General features: G+C 38.9%; 1 protein-coding gene across 4 annotated transcripts in view; it reads left to right on the forward strand.

Moving 5' to 3' along the window:
* The first annotated feature begins 12,457 nt into the window (after positions 1-12,457).
* MPP6 (membrane palmitoylated protein 6) overlaps positions 12,458-13,921 on the forward strand; it is a 63,790-nt gene continuing 62,326 nt past the window's right edge. For all 4 annotated transcript variants that reach the window (XM_015589520.2, XM_025046802.1, XM_015589519.2 and 1 more), the window contains exon 1: positions 12,458-12,598. The gene's annotated coding sequence lies outside the window, so the exon portion shown is untranslated. The remainder of the gene's footprint in view (positions 12,599-13,921) is intronic.

Below are 13,921 nucleotides of genomic sequence, written 5' to 3' on the forward strand. Positions count from 1 at the left end.
TTGGTGGGGTTACGTGAGTGAAGGTGTTTAGGTGGGAATGAAGTGTGTGGTTTGGTTGTGCATAGAAGAAGTGAAAAAGATCAATGCGGCTAAAACAGAGAGTTTAATTAGAGGATAGAGGAATTAGGTTGAATCGGTAGAAAGCTAGATTTTAAGAGAAACTTAAGCATTCCCAGCTGACACAAACCCATAAGTTTTTCTAGCACAGTCTTTGTGGTTAAAATGATATTTTAACATGATCTGTGCAATAGTCTTGGGCCAAGTAGATTACAGTGAAGAAAAGAACAGTGGGGAAAGACTTGCAGTGATAATTTAAAGGTGAAGCAATGAGAACTTGAAAGACTGTGGTGGCAGGGAGAATGAGGAGTAAAAGATGAATATAGAGACATTGTGAGTTCACCGTGGCCAATCAAATGGCAGAGAGAGGTATTTTGATGCTTTCAAGGGATTCCTAGGTGAAGTACAGTCCGTGGGTTTTCAGAGCATGGTCACCTTTAAGGTAAGCCTGATCTTGTTTTAAAGGTTCATTTAGGTTCATATTTTTTAATAAGTTATATTTCCTAGATTTTAGCAGGTTGTTCTCGACTATACTTGACTCCTTTTATTATTACTAAAGAATAGGAAAGTTCTCACTTGCTTGGGTATTCATTAGTAAGTCAGATTTCACTTACGCCTGCGTGGTGTACTATTAACGTTCGTAGCAAGGATATTTACAGTTGTGATGATGAATGAGCTGTGTGAGTGTTATCGTGGAGGGGAGAGGCAGACAAACTGTAAAGATTAGGGAAAAGGGAAACTTAGAAAATCAAGATACTGATAGTGGTAAGGAATATGATAAGAACATTAAACAAGGAATATTAAAACAATTTTTAAAAGCTTACAAATGCCTAACATATACATAAAACAATGTTAGAAGTCATAGGGAAATATGAGAAGTATGTGATTTGATTTATATCAGGCAGCATATGTAAAGTATGGTCATGGGCCTTCCTCTCTGACAATTTTTTTTTTAAATTTCACCAAAGAACTATAAAACAAATGCCTCTTGCAACCCTGACCACGCTTTCTCTAGAAAGCCAAATTATTATGAGGCATTTACTAGGTGAGCGGAAGAGTAGAGTGATTTTGATGCTAGAAATATCAAGCTATATCACCTTGGTGCATCTATTTGCATTATTTAGAATATACCGTTGATTCTTTAAGGGGGCAGTTTTGCCTCCCAGGGGACATTTGATAATATATGAAGACAGTTTTCATTGTCACGATTGGAGTGGGGATGGGGATGTTTACTAGTCTCTAGTGGGTAGAGGTCAGTGATGCTATGTAAACAATTCATAGGAGAGCCCCCCATCACAAGGAATTATCTGGTCCCAAATGTGAGTAGTGCCAAGACAGAGAAACCCAGGGATATAGAGTAGGCAAGTTCTCCCTGGGCAATTTTAGAGACCTAGGTCAATTTACTTCCTTTTTTTCTAGGCTTAACTGGATATTGTCCTTTTGTTAACACACCTTCTTCCAACAGCTTACAGTACACTTGGGAACACTGTTTCCTTTATTGTGTTATTATCCTAAGGGTATATCTTTGACACTTTTATTAGACAAATATTTCCAAATACTTCTACCTACCTTCTCTTAGAGTGGCTTTTTTTCTGCTAAGATTATGTATCTTGTTTGTCCTTTTACTAATGTAATTCTTGAGGAATCACCCTATTTCCAAATTCTGAGGGCCTCTTGATGTGATTTCTTAAGTACTTTCTTTTGCAAGAGAGCTTTTTATGTGCTTCAAGTCCCAGGTCTGGGTTGAGCCCGTTCTTGATTTCAGGTTTTTTTTTCTGATAGTGTTTTTTTCTAGTTTTTTTTTTAGCAAGAATTTTTGACAATATGTGAACCTGTTTCAATCTTTCTACATGCAAAAAGTTTATTTCAATAAAATGCTTAAAGGAAAGACCACCTAATAGTTATATTTTTTGAACAATTTTATCTCTGCTTATTAATAAATATTGCCTTATGTATAACAGCTATATACAAAAAGGTTTGTAATGGTTTTGTAATAAGTGAAAAACATTGAAATTCTAGAATGAAATAAGGAATGCAAGGATTTTTGTTTGGTTTTATTGCCATGTTAAATGAGCAAAATAACTCATTGGAACATAAAGATAAAAATTGAATGAATGTATCAATAATGGAGAAGGGGGGGTGGTTTCAAAGAACTGGTTTATTTTTTCCTTAACTCAGTTTGACGTTGATCTAAACATATAAGCGTGTTATGCCTGTGTATACTAGCAATTCTATGTACCATAAAGGAATAGCGAGGGAAAACAGTGTAGAGGAAACTATTGTGTAGCAGTCAGGATGGTGGATCCAAATTGCACGTGCGCATGCATGTGTGTGTGCATGCGTGTGCGCGCATGCATGCGTGTGTGCATGTGTGTGTGCACGCGTGTGTGCGCGTGCATGTGTGTGTGCGTGTGTGTGTGTGCGCGCGCGTGTGTGTTTTGAGAATTTCTCATCTTTGAAAGGCACCATTCTGGGGTAAGTGTAGGTTTTCTTTTTAGTAGATATTTCCTGTCTGCTTCTAGTACATGTCAGTTGTATCTTAATCTTTGATTTTCATCTGTGCAAATGTTTTGGTCTTCCATCAGACTAAAACTGATTTGCGTCATTGATAGATCCATTGTTAACAATAGGTTTTCATTACTTAACTGAGTGATACATTCTCGAGCCACACCACGCAAACATCCTACCCCACTACTTCAGATGTATATATGGCTATTGCTGTGAGTCTTGACACCTCCCTTGGGCTTCTGCCAGCCATAGTGATCGTTGGCATTGCAGCTGCTGCAGCCCAAAAGAGGTGACAGGTGCTCACTCTATGCGCACACAACCAGCGTCAGTAAGGCTGCCTTAATTCTGGAGATGTTTTAGCTGAGAAATACTTATATTTGAAGAGACTACTCTTCTGAGTCTGGGAATTACAGGGTAGTCAAGTGCGCTGCTTCAGTCCTTGGTGCTCCAAACAAACCAATTTATCTGAGGGGAAGGATTTATATTGGCTAATGAGCAGGACAGCCCTCTCTCTTATTATTGATTGATGTAAATTCATTTTTAAATAAACTTTTAAAAACATTAATGTTACATGTTAAACAGTTAAAATAGTACAGAAGAATGAATGTATAATTATAATTGAAAATTTCTGTTCCCAGTCTTTCTTTATAGAGTTGATCATTGATAACAGTTTCAGATTTAAGTAAAGTATTTCTCAATTCGTAATTGCAATATTTGGCAGTATTGCATTTCGTCATTGGGGATCGTCCTGACCACTACTTAAAATTTAGTTCTCTGCTGCAGCCATTGGGGCATCAAAAATGCCTTCACACATTTCCAAGTGCTTCTTGAGGATGGGGTAGTATTTACCTGGCTAAGAGTATTCTCAATTTTTAAATTATACTTATGTTTTTGAAAACATTTTTTTTCCAACTTTTCACAGTAACTATTGATTCAGCTATTTAAAAAAAAAATTTGAGCACACAGGCACTTCTTAAGGGAGGCCCAGAGAAAATATACTTGTTAAGAACTATGCTTACCTCAGTAATGTCTTAGATTATAACGTTTATCCAATCTTATCTGCTTTCCTTTATGATAACATTGCTTTCTTTTGTTCTCAATGACCTGTCTTTTTTTTTCCCTTGAGTGTTCTTTGTGATTTTTTGAATAGTGAGCTCATGCTTGGCTGAGTTTTATTCAAGGGGTTCTGCGTAGCCTGGTTAGAGGGCCCATCTCTCCAGGGAAGATTCGCTAAGGCTTTTCTTCAGCATCTTTGTAATTTCTGTGCTTGGAGTTTTCTGAACTAGGCAAGTGTGTTGGAACCCTGAATACTAACGAGCAGGCTATGGGTACAAATTCCCAGGTGATGTTTCCCTCTATTATGGAGTCCAAACCAAGGAGGCTAAGTTCCTTGTTGTCTTCCTCAGCCAACAGGCATGTCTCTGCCAGGCCACTCTTACAAGGTGGGGTTAGTCCTGTAAGGCCCCAGCTTTATATGGAGGGGTCTAAGTGGCAGTTCTTCATCTTGAACTTCTAGGCACTGAAATCTGTACCTAGAACAGCCATGACTCCAGCGCCTGCTTTTACCCACCGGTTTTTATCTCTTCATGTTGCCCCATGGGGATTTTCTTGGGGACTTGTTTTTGAATTTCAGAGGCCGTTCCTGGTATTTCACGTAACATTGTTAGCTATTTAGTAAGTGAGAGAATTACTTTCAGATTATCCAGCCTATCTTTTTTGCTGAACGTACAAGCCTCTGTGCTTTCTGACTTCTAGGAGTTACCTAAAATTCTGCTTTGCTGATCTCTGCCTTCTCATTTCTCTCCCACCTCACTTCCAGTAGTGCTTTATTCTCTTTAAAAAGTATGTTTTCTGTCATGTCAGGAGATAGGGAATGTAGGCATGTGTGCTCAGCCTTCCAGTTCGTCTAGAAGCTTGTCTAATAGTTTTTAGATCTAAGCCCATTAGAGTTAAGTGACCTGATGAAAAGTAAATTTCTGTAAATGCCCTTTCATTTAACTGTGATTTTTTTTTTTTTTTTTTTTTAAGTTTTAACCTAAAGAGCATGATCTTGGGCTATAAGAGAGGTGAAAGGGCAGGGACGGAAGATGAAATTCAGACCATTAACTGTGCGATCGAGCAGGGCCTCTCTGGGGTGCGGACCAGTGCGGGGTCTTACCACAAAGTCTAAACACACAGGGCACATTTCAGCACGGCGATGAGACCACAGTTTTACAATTTACGTGCATTAAATGTTGGTGGCAGTATTTGTGGCATAATGGTAAGAATTAGAGTTCAAAGTTAAATAGGACACAATTTCTGTCCTCACAGAGACCACTAATTTTGTGATAGAAACAGACATGTAAATGAAAATACAGTCAGTTCTTGTTTGTGGTTCGTGGTAGTTGTGTTCTGTAAGTTCTCTGCGAACACTGAATTAGCGGCATTAAGCCATTGTTTCTAGGGGGAGTACAGAGTTGGGTTTCTGTGAGCCTCTGATCACGTTTTCGTTAACTGGTCCATACATAACTTTGTTTTACGTGTGTTTCTGTTTAAAGACACCTTATTATATGTTGTTGATTCATGAATACCGAGTGGCCAACAGCACTGTAACTCATGCCCGCAGGAAGCTCATCAAACACATGTATTTTCTCCATAAGGCACATGACCAACCTTCTTGTGCTCAGAAACATGAGACAGAACTTACACGCTATGCTTGGCGGCCATTTTAGACAGCAAAATCAACAAAATGCAAAAAATGTGGAAAACATGGCACTATAATAGACCATAAAAGGGTACTTTTTTTTTTTTTTTTTTAGCGTGAGAGCTGAAACAAGAAGGCAGAACATTGCCTTGTTGCACCTGAACTGGGGGCACACACTTAGGGTGCCTCGTTAAAGCTGCCCTGGGCGTGTCTGCAAAAGACCACAGAAGCACTATGGGTTGTGATGTTGGGGTTAAAAGTAAATTTTAGCACACGGTCGAATTCACACATACAGACTCCACAAGTAACGAGCAACTGTACTGTGTAGTCGTGCCGTATGCTCTGCACCTGCTAGGATGCGTCAGGAAAAGGCTTCCTTTGAGACAATTAAGATGGAGTTACAACAGTAACTCTAGTAACGGGTTTGGGGACTAGCACATGGCCCAGTGTGGCTAGAAATAGAAGAAAGGATGTTGGAACAGTTACGAGGAGAGATGTGAGACCTTTACAGCATATTAAGTAATTTGGATTTTATAGGCGATGGGGAGCTAGTGGATGATTTCAGCCACGGGAGAAGCATCATCATATTGTATTTTTGGAATGCTCACTGTGATGCTGGTAGTGGGGATAGACGATGCAAGGAAAATAAGTAAAAAGTTGTAGAAGTTAAGATGAGAGATGAGAGTGTGAACTAAGGCACTGACAGTGGAGATCGAGAAAAAGGAATATATTTGAAAAATATATAAGGTGAAATCGAAAATCCGTGGTTGCATATTCGATAGAGGGAATAAGGGAGATGGACTAGGTATGCTTGGGTGCTGTTAATTGAGATAGGGAATACCAGAAGCAGACCAGATTTAGAAAGTAATGTGGACGTTGTTGCGTTTATGGCGCCCGTGGGACATATTTACAGAGATTGGGCAAGAAAATACGAGCCTGAAGCTCAGGAGGTAGAGCTTTGAGAGACATTAGCATCTATTCGTTAATTCATTGATGAATATCTGAATGCCTGCTATATGTCAAGGCACTGTCCTGTGTTAGAGAAGGTAGAACAATGAGTGAATTGCTAATGAGAGGAGACAGACATCAAGCAAAGATAGTTTCAGAGAAGTACTGTGATGAAAATGAAACTAACAAGGAGACTGACTGGCTGAGGGTGTGTGAGGCGGGTGTTAGTTTAGTTTCGGTGTCTGGGTTGACTTCTGGGGAGGTCACATTTCTACTGAGACAAAAATAAAGATAGTAGGGAAATGCACGTAGATATCTGGGCAGACGACTTCGAGCGGAGAGAAGAGAAAATAGTGAAGGTGAGAAAGGAGAGATGGGAAGCAGGCCACGTTTGAAGAGCAGAAGGGAGACCAGTATGACTGAAGGGAGACCAGTATGACTGGAGGGAGACCAGTATGACTGAAGGGAGACCAGTATGACTGGAGGTGAGCGGACGAGGGAGAGAGAGCCGTAGAGGAGCTCAGAAGAGCACACAGGGTGCCACGTCACGAGCACGCTTGAGGGTCATGGTTGAGAGTGCGGATGTTTTCCTAAGTGCAGTGGAAGCCTCTGGACGGTTTTAACAGAAGAGTAACAGAATCTGTTTTATGTTTTAAAATGGTGACCCTAGCCACTCTGGAGAATATCTTTGAAAACTAGAGTGACAGTAGAGAAACTAATCGAATGACCATTACAGTAAACGGGCAAGAGAGGATGGTGCCTTAGAGTAAGCGGTAGCAGTGGAGGGGTGAGAGAATCAGATGTTGAGTCAGTTACTTAAGATCACTTTTCTTCAGTCACCTCCATTATGGCTGAATTCAAGAACCAGTTTCTCACTGGATGGATCCGTTATGAATTCCAGGTAGTTTTGTACGTGCACATATAAAGTGTTACCTTGGAAAAAGAAACCGCCGATGAAATTTATTCTACAATAATCTGGTTTTGAGATACTAAAAAAAGTTCAAATGCGCATATGTAATAAAATCTGGCATTGCTCTTGTAGTCATATTTTATGTTTATTAGTGTTTATTGTGCAAAAACACTTTCAGACAGTTCTGCCGGTTCAGTTATACTAGTATGTATTTTCTTATAATAAAGTAATGGGGTTTTGACCTGCTTTCTTAGTGTTTAGGTAGTAAAAATTTATTCAAAGCGGGGCTACTACACTGTGAGAGCAAATGAGGAACAACATTACCCATTCGAGCAGCTTATAAAAGAATCTCTGTAAATCTCACTTTTCTCCGGCTGAGTTCTGCACATTAGCCAGAATACTTCTGGACATAGTATGGAGCAGGGACTCCGGTGGAGAAAGATTGGGGAGTAATATACCAATTAAGCAGTTTTTAAAATAAGTTGAGCAAAAGAAGATCAAAACTGTAAACTAAAGGTTGGAGAGTAGAAATTATGGTAAGGATGGATTTGAGAGTTTTATGAAGCAGGAAAGAAGAATGAAAAGATTTAGAGAAAAACGAGACTTCTGGAGGTTAGGGAGAAGAGAAAAACCAGATGATTCTGATATGTTAAGCTTGGGAGAATGGGTGAATGGTGATGTCATAATAACGGGAACCAGAATCTATAGTAGGAGGAGTAGGCTTGGTTAGGGTGAGTAGTTTTGAAAATGGTTAATTAAAGACACCACCCTGGGGACTCCCAGGGGAAGTATGTTAAGAAGGTAGTCAGAGAAAGGTGAGAGCTGTAACTAAGACGTGGAAATCATATTCGTATAAAAACTAGTTGAAGTCCTAGATGTGGACGAGATCACTCGAGAAAAGAATGAAAACCCGAGGACCACCATCAGCGGTGATGGTCTGTCTGCAGTCAGGGTGAGGACAGAACATGTGATTGACTTTTCAGTAAGGTCGCGCCTAAATTCATTCAAGAGGTTGGAGGAGAGCAGTGGCCAGGGAGGCCAGACAGCGGTGGCTGCCGTGGGAAGGGTGGAGACCTGGGGAAGTGAAGTGATGGCTGGTTCTAACTGCTCCTTAGAGAAGCTTTCTGTGTGTGTGTGTGTGTGTCTGTGTGTGTGTGTGTGTGTCTGTGTGTGTGTGTGTGTGTCTGTGTGTGTGTGTGTGTGTGGTGGGGGGGTGGCGGGGGCGGGGGGATGAGATGAATAAGGCTATGACTTAAAAGGGAAGCAGGATTCAAAATAGGGCTTTCAAAAATTTGTTACTAAAGGATGAGGAAGATGTTAGCATATTTATGAATGTGGAAGCATCAAGTGAAGAAAAAACAGATTGAAGTTACAGGCGAGGAGAGGGATAACTCATGAGGCGCTGCCTCACAGCAGGGTGCTGAGGGGGTGCGCGGTGGGGGGCGGGGGGTGGAGCTTGAGTCATCGTAGAGGAGGAGGGGCACAGTTTCTTCTGAGGTTTGAGAAGAAGTAGGGAATGGTGCTGATATATTTGATTCTACAGGTGGAGGGGAATCTCAATAAATGATAAACGATAGCCTCTCTTTTCCTTTCTCTTCTGACAAAATCATCTGCCGACAACTTAGTGTACGAAATGTTTGAAATAGGGAATGTGAGAGAAACCCAAGAAAGGGCAAGTAATACAATGGTGCAGCAATATTTGGGACCTCGTTGCATTTTGGAGAACCAGGGAAGTTCGAGCATATTGAAGAATATGGAGATAAGAATAGGAATAAGGGCCCTGAAGTGGAGAAGATTGCTGTGGAACTCAGAGGTGAGGAGAGATGAAGACAGACAGGCTTGATCCCCTGACGAAGTCGGCCAGGGCCGCCTATATTGAAATGAGTGCAGGCGAGTGATAGGCCACTGGATGGCTCTTTTCACTAAGTCTACATGTCAACTACACCATTGATGCCATCCTATCAAGCCAAAGCATATAAAGAAAGTTCTGTTAAAGCAGGAAGCTATCATTATAGAAAATGACTTGTAAAACATTCTGCAGTATTTCAAGCAATATCTTCATGTAACCTTTTAAAAATTACGAAAGACACAAATTCCCATGTCGTTAGCTCATTTTGTTGCCAGCATTCTCCAAAGACAGTATCCAGCTCAGTCTTTACCTGCTAGAAATGAAGGGCTAGCAAGGACATCCAGCTGTGTCTAGTGTTTACGCTTGCCACAGGGAAATTCGCAGTGAGACAGAGATAAAATAGTACCAGTGTTTAATTGTCATTTCCTCTATTTAGAGTGCTCTTTCACCACTTTGAACATATTGCACATTCCTTAAGTTTCTTAAAACTGGGAAGTCTTACAGATAAGAAATGTGAGATTAAAGCCTAAAATAATCTCTCATTTTGGATAGGATATAATTCGCTGCGCTCACTGGGATAGTACCGCTTTGGATTTTCTAAATTTCTAAAACTGTTAAATCATTAGGCTTTTCTATGCGGGGTTGTCATCTGGATGCATGGAATCAGAGTTTTCTCGTATTTGGACAGCGTTTGACATTTCATGCAAAGACTCCTGATGTGGGGGACCCGTGTTCCCTTTATCTTCCTACCCGAGCACTCATGCCTGGAGGGCACGGCGCAGTGGCATTAACCCTTTGAGCAGAGAATGTCTCCCCCCATCAGAAAAATATTTTCGTGCTTATTTTTAATGCGGTGCCTTGTATTTACTTCTATGTGATGTTTTGCGCAGTGTTTTAAGGTCCAGTATAAGTAGACTGTGAAGAATAAGCCTGAGCATTGAGCGAGATAAGAATAAGATATTACAAATTGATAGCCTATTCTAGGAGTTTGTAAAATATTTTTATGTAGATGTCATGTTAGTGTAGCACCATACTATAATCTGAATTGCATGTGATTGTAGGTCAGTGATTTTGAGTCCCCGTTTCTTGTTAGAGTAGAGTTGGTAGTGTGTGCGTTAAGGAAAATGGTTTGAGTTGACACTAAGTAAACGTGGCAGTAAGTAGAAGCAGTTTTATAATGAATTAAATAAGATTGACTAGAAAGTTTCCTTTTGTTTAAGTTAGATCTTTATATGTATGAATGTAGAAATATATGTACCTTGTAAAAATTGAAAATGTAGGCTTTTATTTTTAAAATTTTTAAATTTATTATTTTATTGGTGACACTGGTTAACGAAATCCAGTTTCAGGTGTACAGTTCAACAGTAAGGCATATGTATATTGCATTGCGTGTTCACCTCCCAGAGTTAGATTTCTTTCTGTCACCACATATTTGACCCCTTTACCCCGTCTACCGCCGCCCCTCCCTCCCCTCCTCTGGTTACCACTAGTCTATCGTCCGTGTCCATGAGTCTCTGTTCATTTGTTGCTTTCAGGTTGATATCCCACATATAAGAGAGATCATGCGGTTTTCAACTTTTTCTGTCATATAGGCTTTTAAATAGTCAATTTATATGTTATATTTTAGTGGACTGTTTTACCACAGTATATTTCATGCCATAATGTATACAAAAAAGAATGTAATAAAGCATATCATCCAAGGACAGCTTGTTCCCCAGGCTTTGGATATATGTGTGTGTGTGTGTGTGTGTGTGTGTGTGTGTGTGTGTGTGTGTAAAGTCCTGTTTGTTTCTAACTCTAGAAGAATGGTTATAATTCTCTGATTTTTTGACATTCAAACTGGTTACTCTTTACTCATGAGAGATGTATTTTTTGTAGGTTTTAATTTTCTGTGACAGTTGCAAATGCATGTATAATTGAAAGACCAACAATGCTGTCAATTCTCTTTTTCTCCATTTCTTGCTCCCCAGGGACTATTACTTTGAACTTCTTGGCTGATTCTTTTGGCCTTTAGCTCCGTGTCAGTAAATGGCATGTGTATGTTGCTGATTTTTTATTTTTAACCATTATGGAAAGCGAGGCTCTTTTTCCACTCTACCCTTCCCATCCCCACACTCTGTATATATTATATCATATATGCCTCTTATCCCTCAATTCTCTCAACGTGATTATAGTAGTAATTTTGATTCGATCAATATTTGTTACTTGGTTCATTAGTAAACTGTAGTTACCTTTCTTCATTCCTGTATTTTTATTCTCTTGGAGTTAATATTTATTATTTATTTCCATTTATACTGCTTATTAACAATCCATCTCTAAAATCTCTGCTAGTTTTTTAAATCATCTTTCAATACGTTTATGCAAATTTATCAATGTCATTTTCTTGAAAATGTCACTCCTGGAGCCTTCTGACTTGTCCACTGTGGACTCGCTCTGTCCATGCCTGATACACGCTTGTCATTATCTTCCTGAGAATCCCCTCCGCCTTTCTCCTGGGTTGGGCCTTCTAGTTCCTGTATCTCATATCTTGCCTTTTTCTATTTTGCCCCTTTATTTCACACTCAGAGGGCAATGTGGTCTTTTTTTTTTTTTTTAATCTTTCTGAGAAAAATTGTTCGTGGTGGATTAATTTCGTGAAATGTCATCAGCAAGTCTGAAAATTATTTTTAACTATCCTCACACTCGATTGATAGTTTGGCAGGGTAAAGAATTTTAGGGTGGAAATGTTTTTAAATGCATCGTTTTGTCACCTTCTATCTTTGGATGCCATCACTGAAAAGCTCAAAAGTACTTTGATTCCCGATTCTTGACATGTATGTATTTTTTTCCTTTTGTCTGTAGTGTTCTGAAATTTTACAGTGATGTGCTTTGGTATGAGTCTATTTTCATCTGTTTCACTGGGTGCCCCATTTAGTCTAGCAACTTAGAGATTTTGGTTCTGGAAAATAGTGTTTTATTAATATTTTCCTCCTCTCCATTTCATCTGTTCTTCTCTCTGTAACTCCTCTTATTTAGATGCTCTCTATCAGGTCCTCTAATTTTCTTCTATTTTTCTACCTCTATGATTTCCTACTTTGTTTGGTATTTCCCCAAATTTATCTTTCACGATTTCTATTGAATTTTATTTCTGCTTTTACTTTTTAATTTTGTAAGAGCTCTTTCGTTCCCTCTGAATGCTCCTCTTCTATAGCAATCTTATTCTAGTTTCGTGAATGCAATATTCTCTTATTTCTCTGAGAATTTTAATGACCATTTTCTTCACCTTGAGTAGTTTCATTATTTCAAGTAGATTTTATCTGTTTGAGTGTGTATTCCATTTTTTATCCTTCATGTTAACAGGCTCTTTTCAGCATCTAATATCCTAGAGTTTTTAGCTCATTGTTAAGAGTGGAAAACTGGAAACACGAAGCTCTGTTTGCATGTTGAGCTTCTCTGTAGCCATTCTGTGACTGGATTGTTTGGGGGTAATACCTGATCTTGATATCCATGTTTTTCCTCTTAGGCTGGTCATATTCCACATCTGCCTGGAAGGTAAAGACCGGACTAAAAGCCTTCTGAAAATCAAGAGGTAGAAGCAGGTGAAGGAGTTGTCTCAGTATCCAATGATCCCGCTTGCCACGTGATTTCATTGTCCTTCGTTTAGGTATACTTTTTATCTTACTCTGTCCAGAACATAAACCTCTCTTTTTTTTTCGGTCCTCCGTGATAGGGGGTGAGGGGCTGGCAATTATTACCCTGCAAGGAGGATGGGGTTGAATTACCGATGAGCAGTATAATGAAAAACTAAGGAAATAACTCCAAGAAAATAAAAATATAAGAATGGAGAAAAGTAACTACAGTTTACTAATGGATCAGCTAATGAATACTGACCTAATATTATCTGCGTCTCCTTATTTTGCTTCCCCTCACCTCAAGTAACTTGTGCTGCTAATTCTCGAGCCTTTGGAAGACTTTGTTGTGTAAACGAAATTTCCCACTTTCCTAGCAGCTAGTTGAGCATTTGGTTTTTTGAGTCTGCTAAATCAATTACTCATTTGTCCATGTGTTTTAAAGCTTCCAAAGTCAACTTTTCTTGCATTCTCCCCATCTTTGTAAATGTTTCTCTTTAAAAATTAAATTACAGGCACCCATCTTTATTACATTTAGAAAGGGTTTTAGGTGAGAGCAAAATTAGATGAGCAAAATTTATCTTTACCTAGATATATGTCCTCTTAAATTCATATATGTCCTCTTAAATAAAAGTATTTGTTCATTTTACTTTTGTATTTCAATTGGCTTTTTTTCAAGATTGACATTTGGTTTTATCAAATACAAGCACATCAGAATTTTGAAGCTTGTCAGAGAGAAGAGTTTCTGCTAGAAAACCATTCTTAATTTCAATTTTTAATTATGTAAAGAGTAAAAGCATCTGTGATGAAGAGCACACTTCAGCTTTCTCTTCCAAAAGAAGATTGTTTGCTCCGAGAGCCACTACAACCATCCATGCCTTGCTTCAGAGTTTTTCTTTAGACCTCTTGAAAGTTAACACAAGAAATGAATTGGCATACTGGTACTGTTACAAACTCAAGTTAAATCCAAAGCGACTTTGTATTTTACTTTGGGATGTGTTGGTTGTTGATTATACAAAATTTTGTCTTCGGTTGGATCTGAAAGCTAGGTAATAAAAAGGAAAAATAATTCAGAGAATTAGTCGATCATTTACTAAACATTTGTTGAGTGCCTGTTGTATACAAGGCACTATACTGGGAGCTATAATAGAAATGAAAGCTCTTGAGAGGTTATAATTTAACCAAGAGAAACAGGGAGCATGCATGAAACGCGTGGCCAATGCTGGAGAACCATTCTTTGCCCTTGTTTTACCAGATATTTTTATTTAAAAACAATTAAGGGAATGGGAAAAGAAATTATGAGCATAGGTATTCCCTTTGGATCTTGGCTTCTTTTATTAACCATTATACTAGGGTTT

This window comes from Pteropus alecto, unplaced genomic scaffold (assembly GCF_000325575.1).
Source record: "Pteropus alecto unplaced genomic scaffold, ASM32557v1 scaffold21, whole genome shotgun sequence".
Lineage (NCBI taxonomy): Eukaryota > Metazoa > Chordata > Mammalia > Chiroptera > Pteropodidae > Pteropus > Pteropus alecto.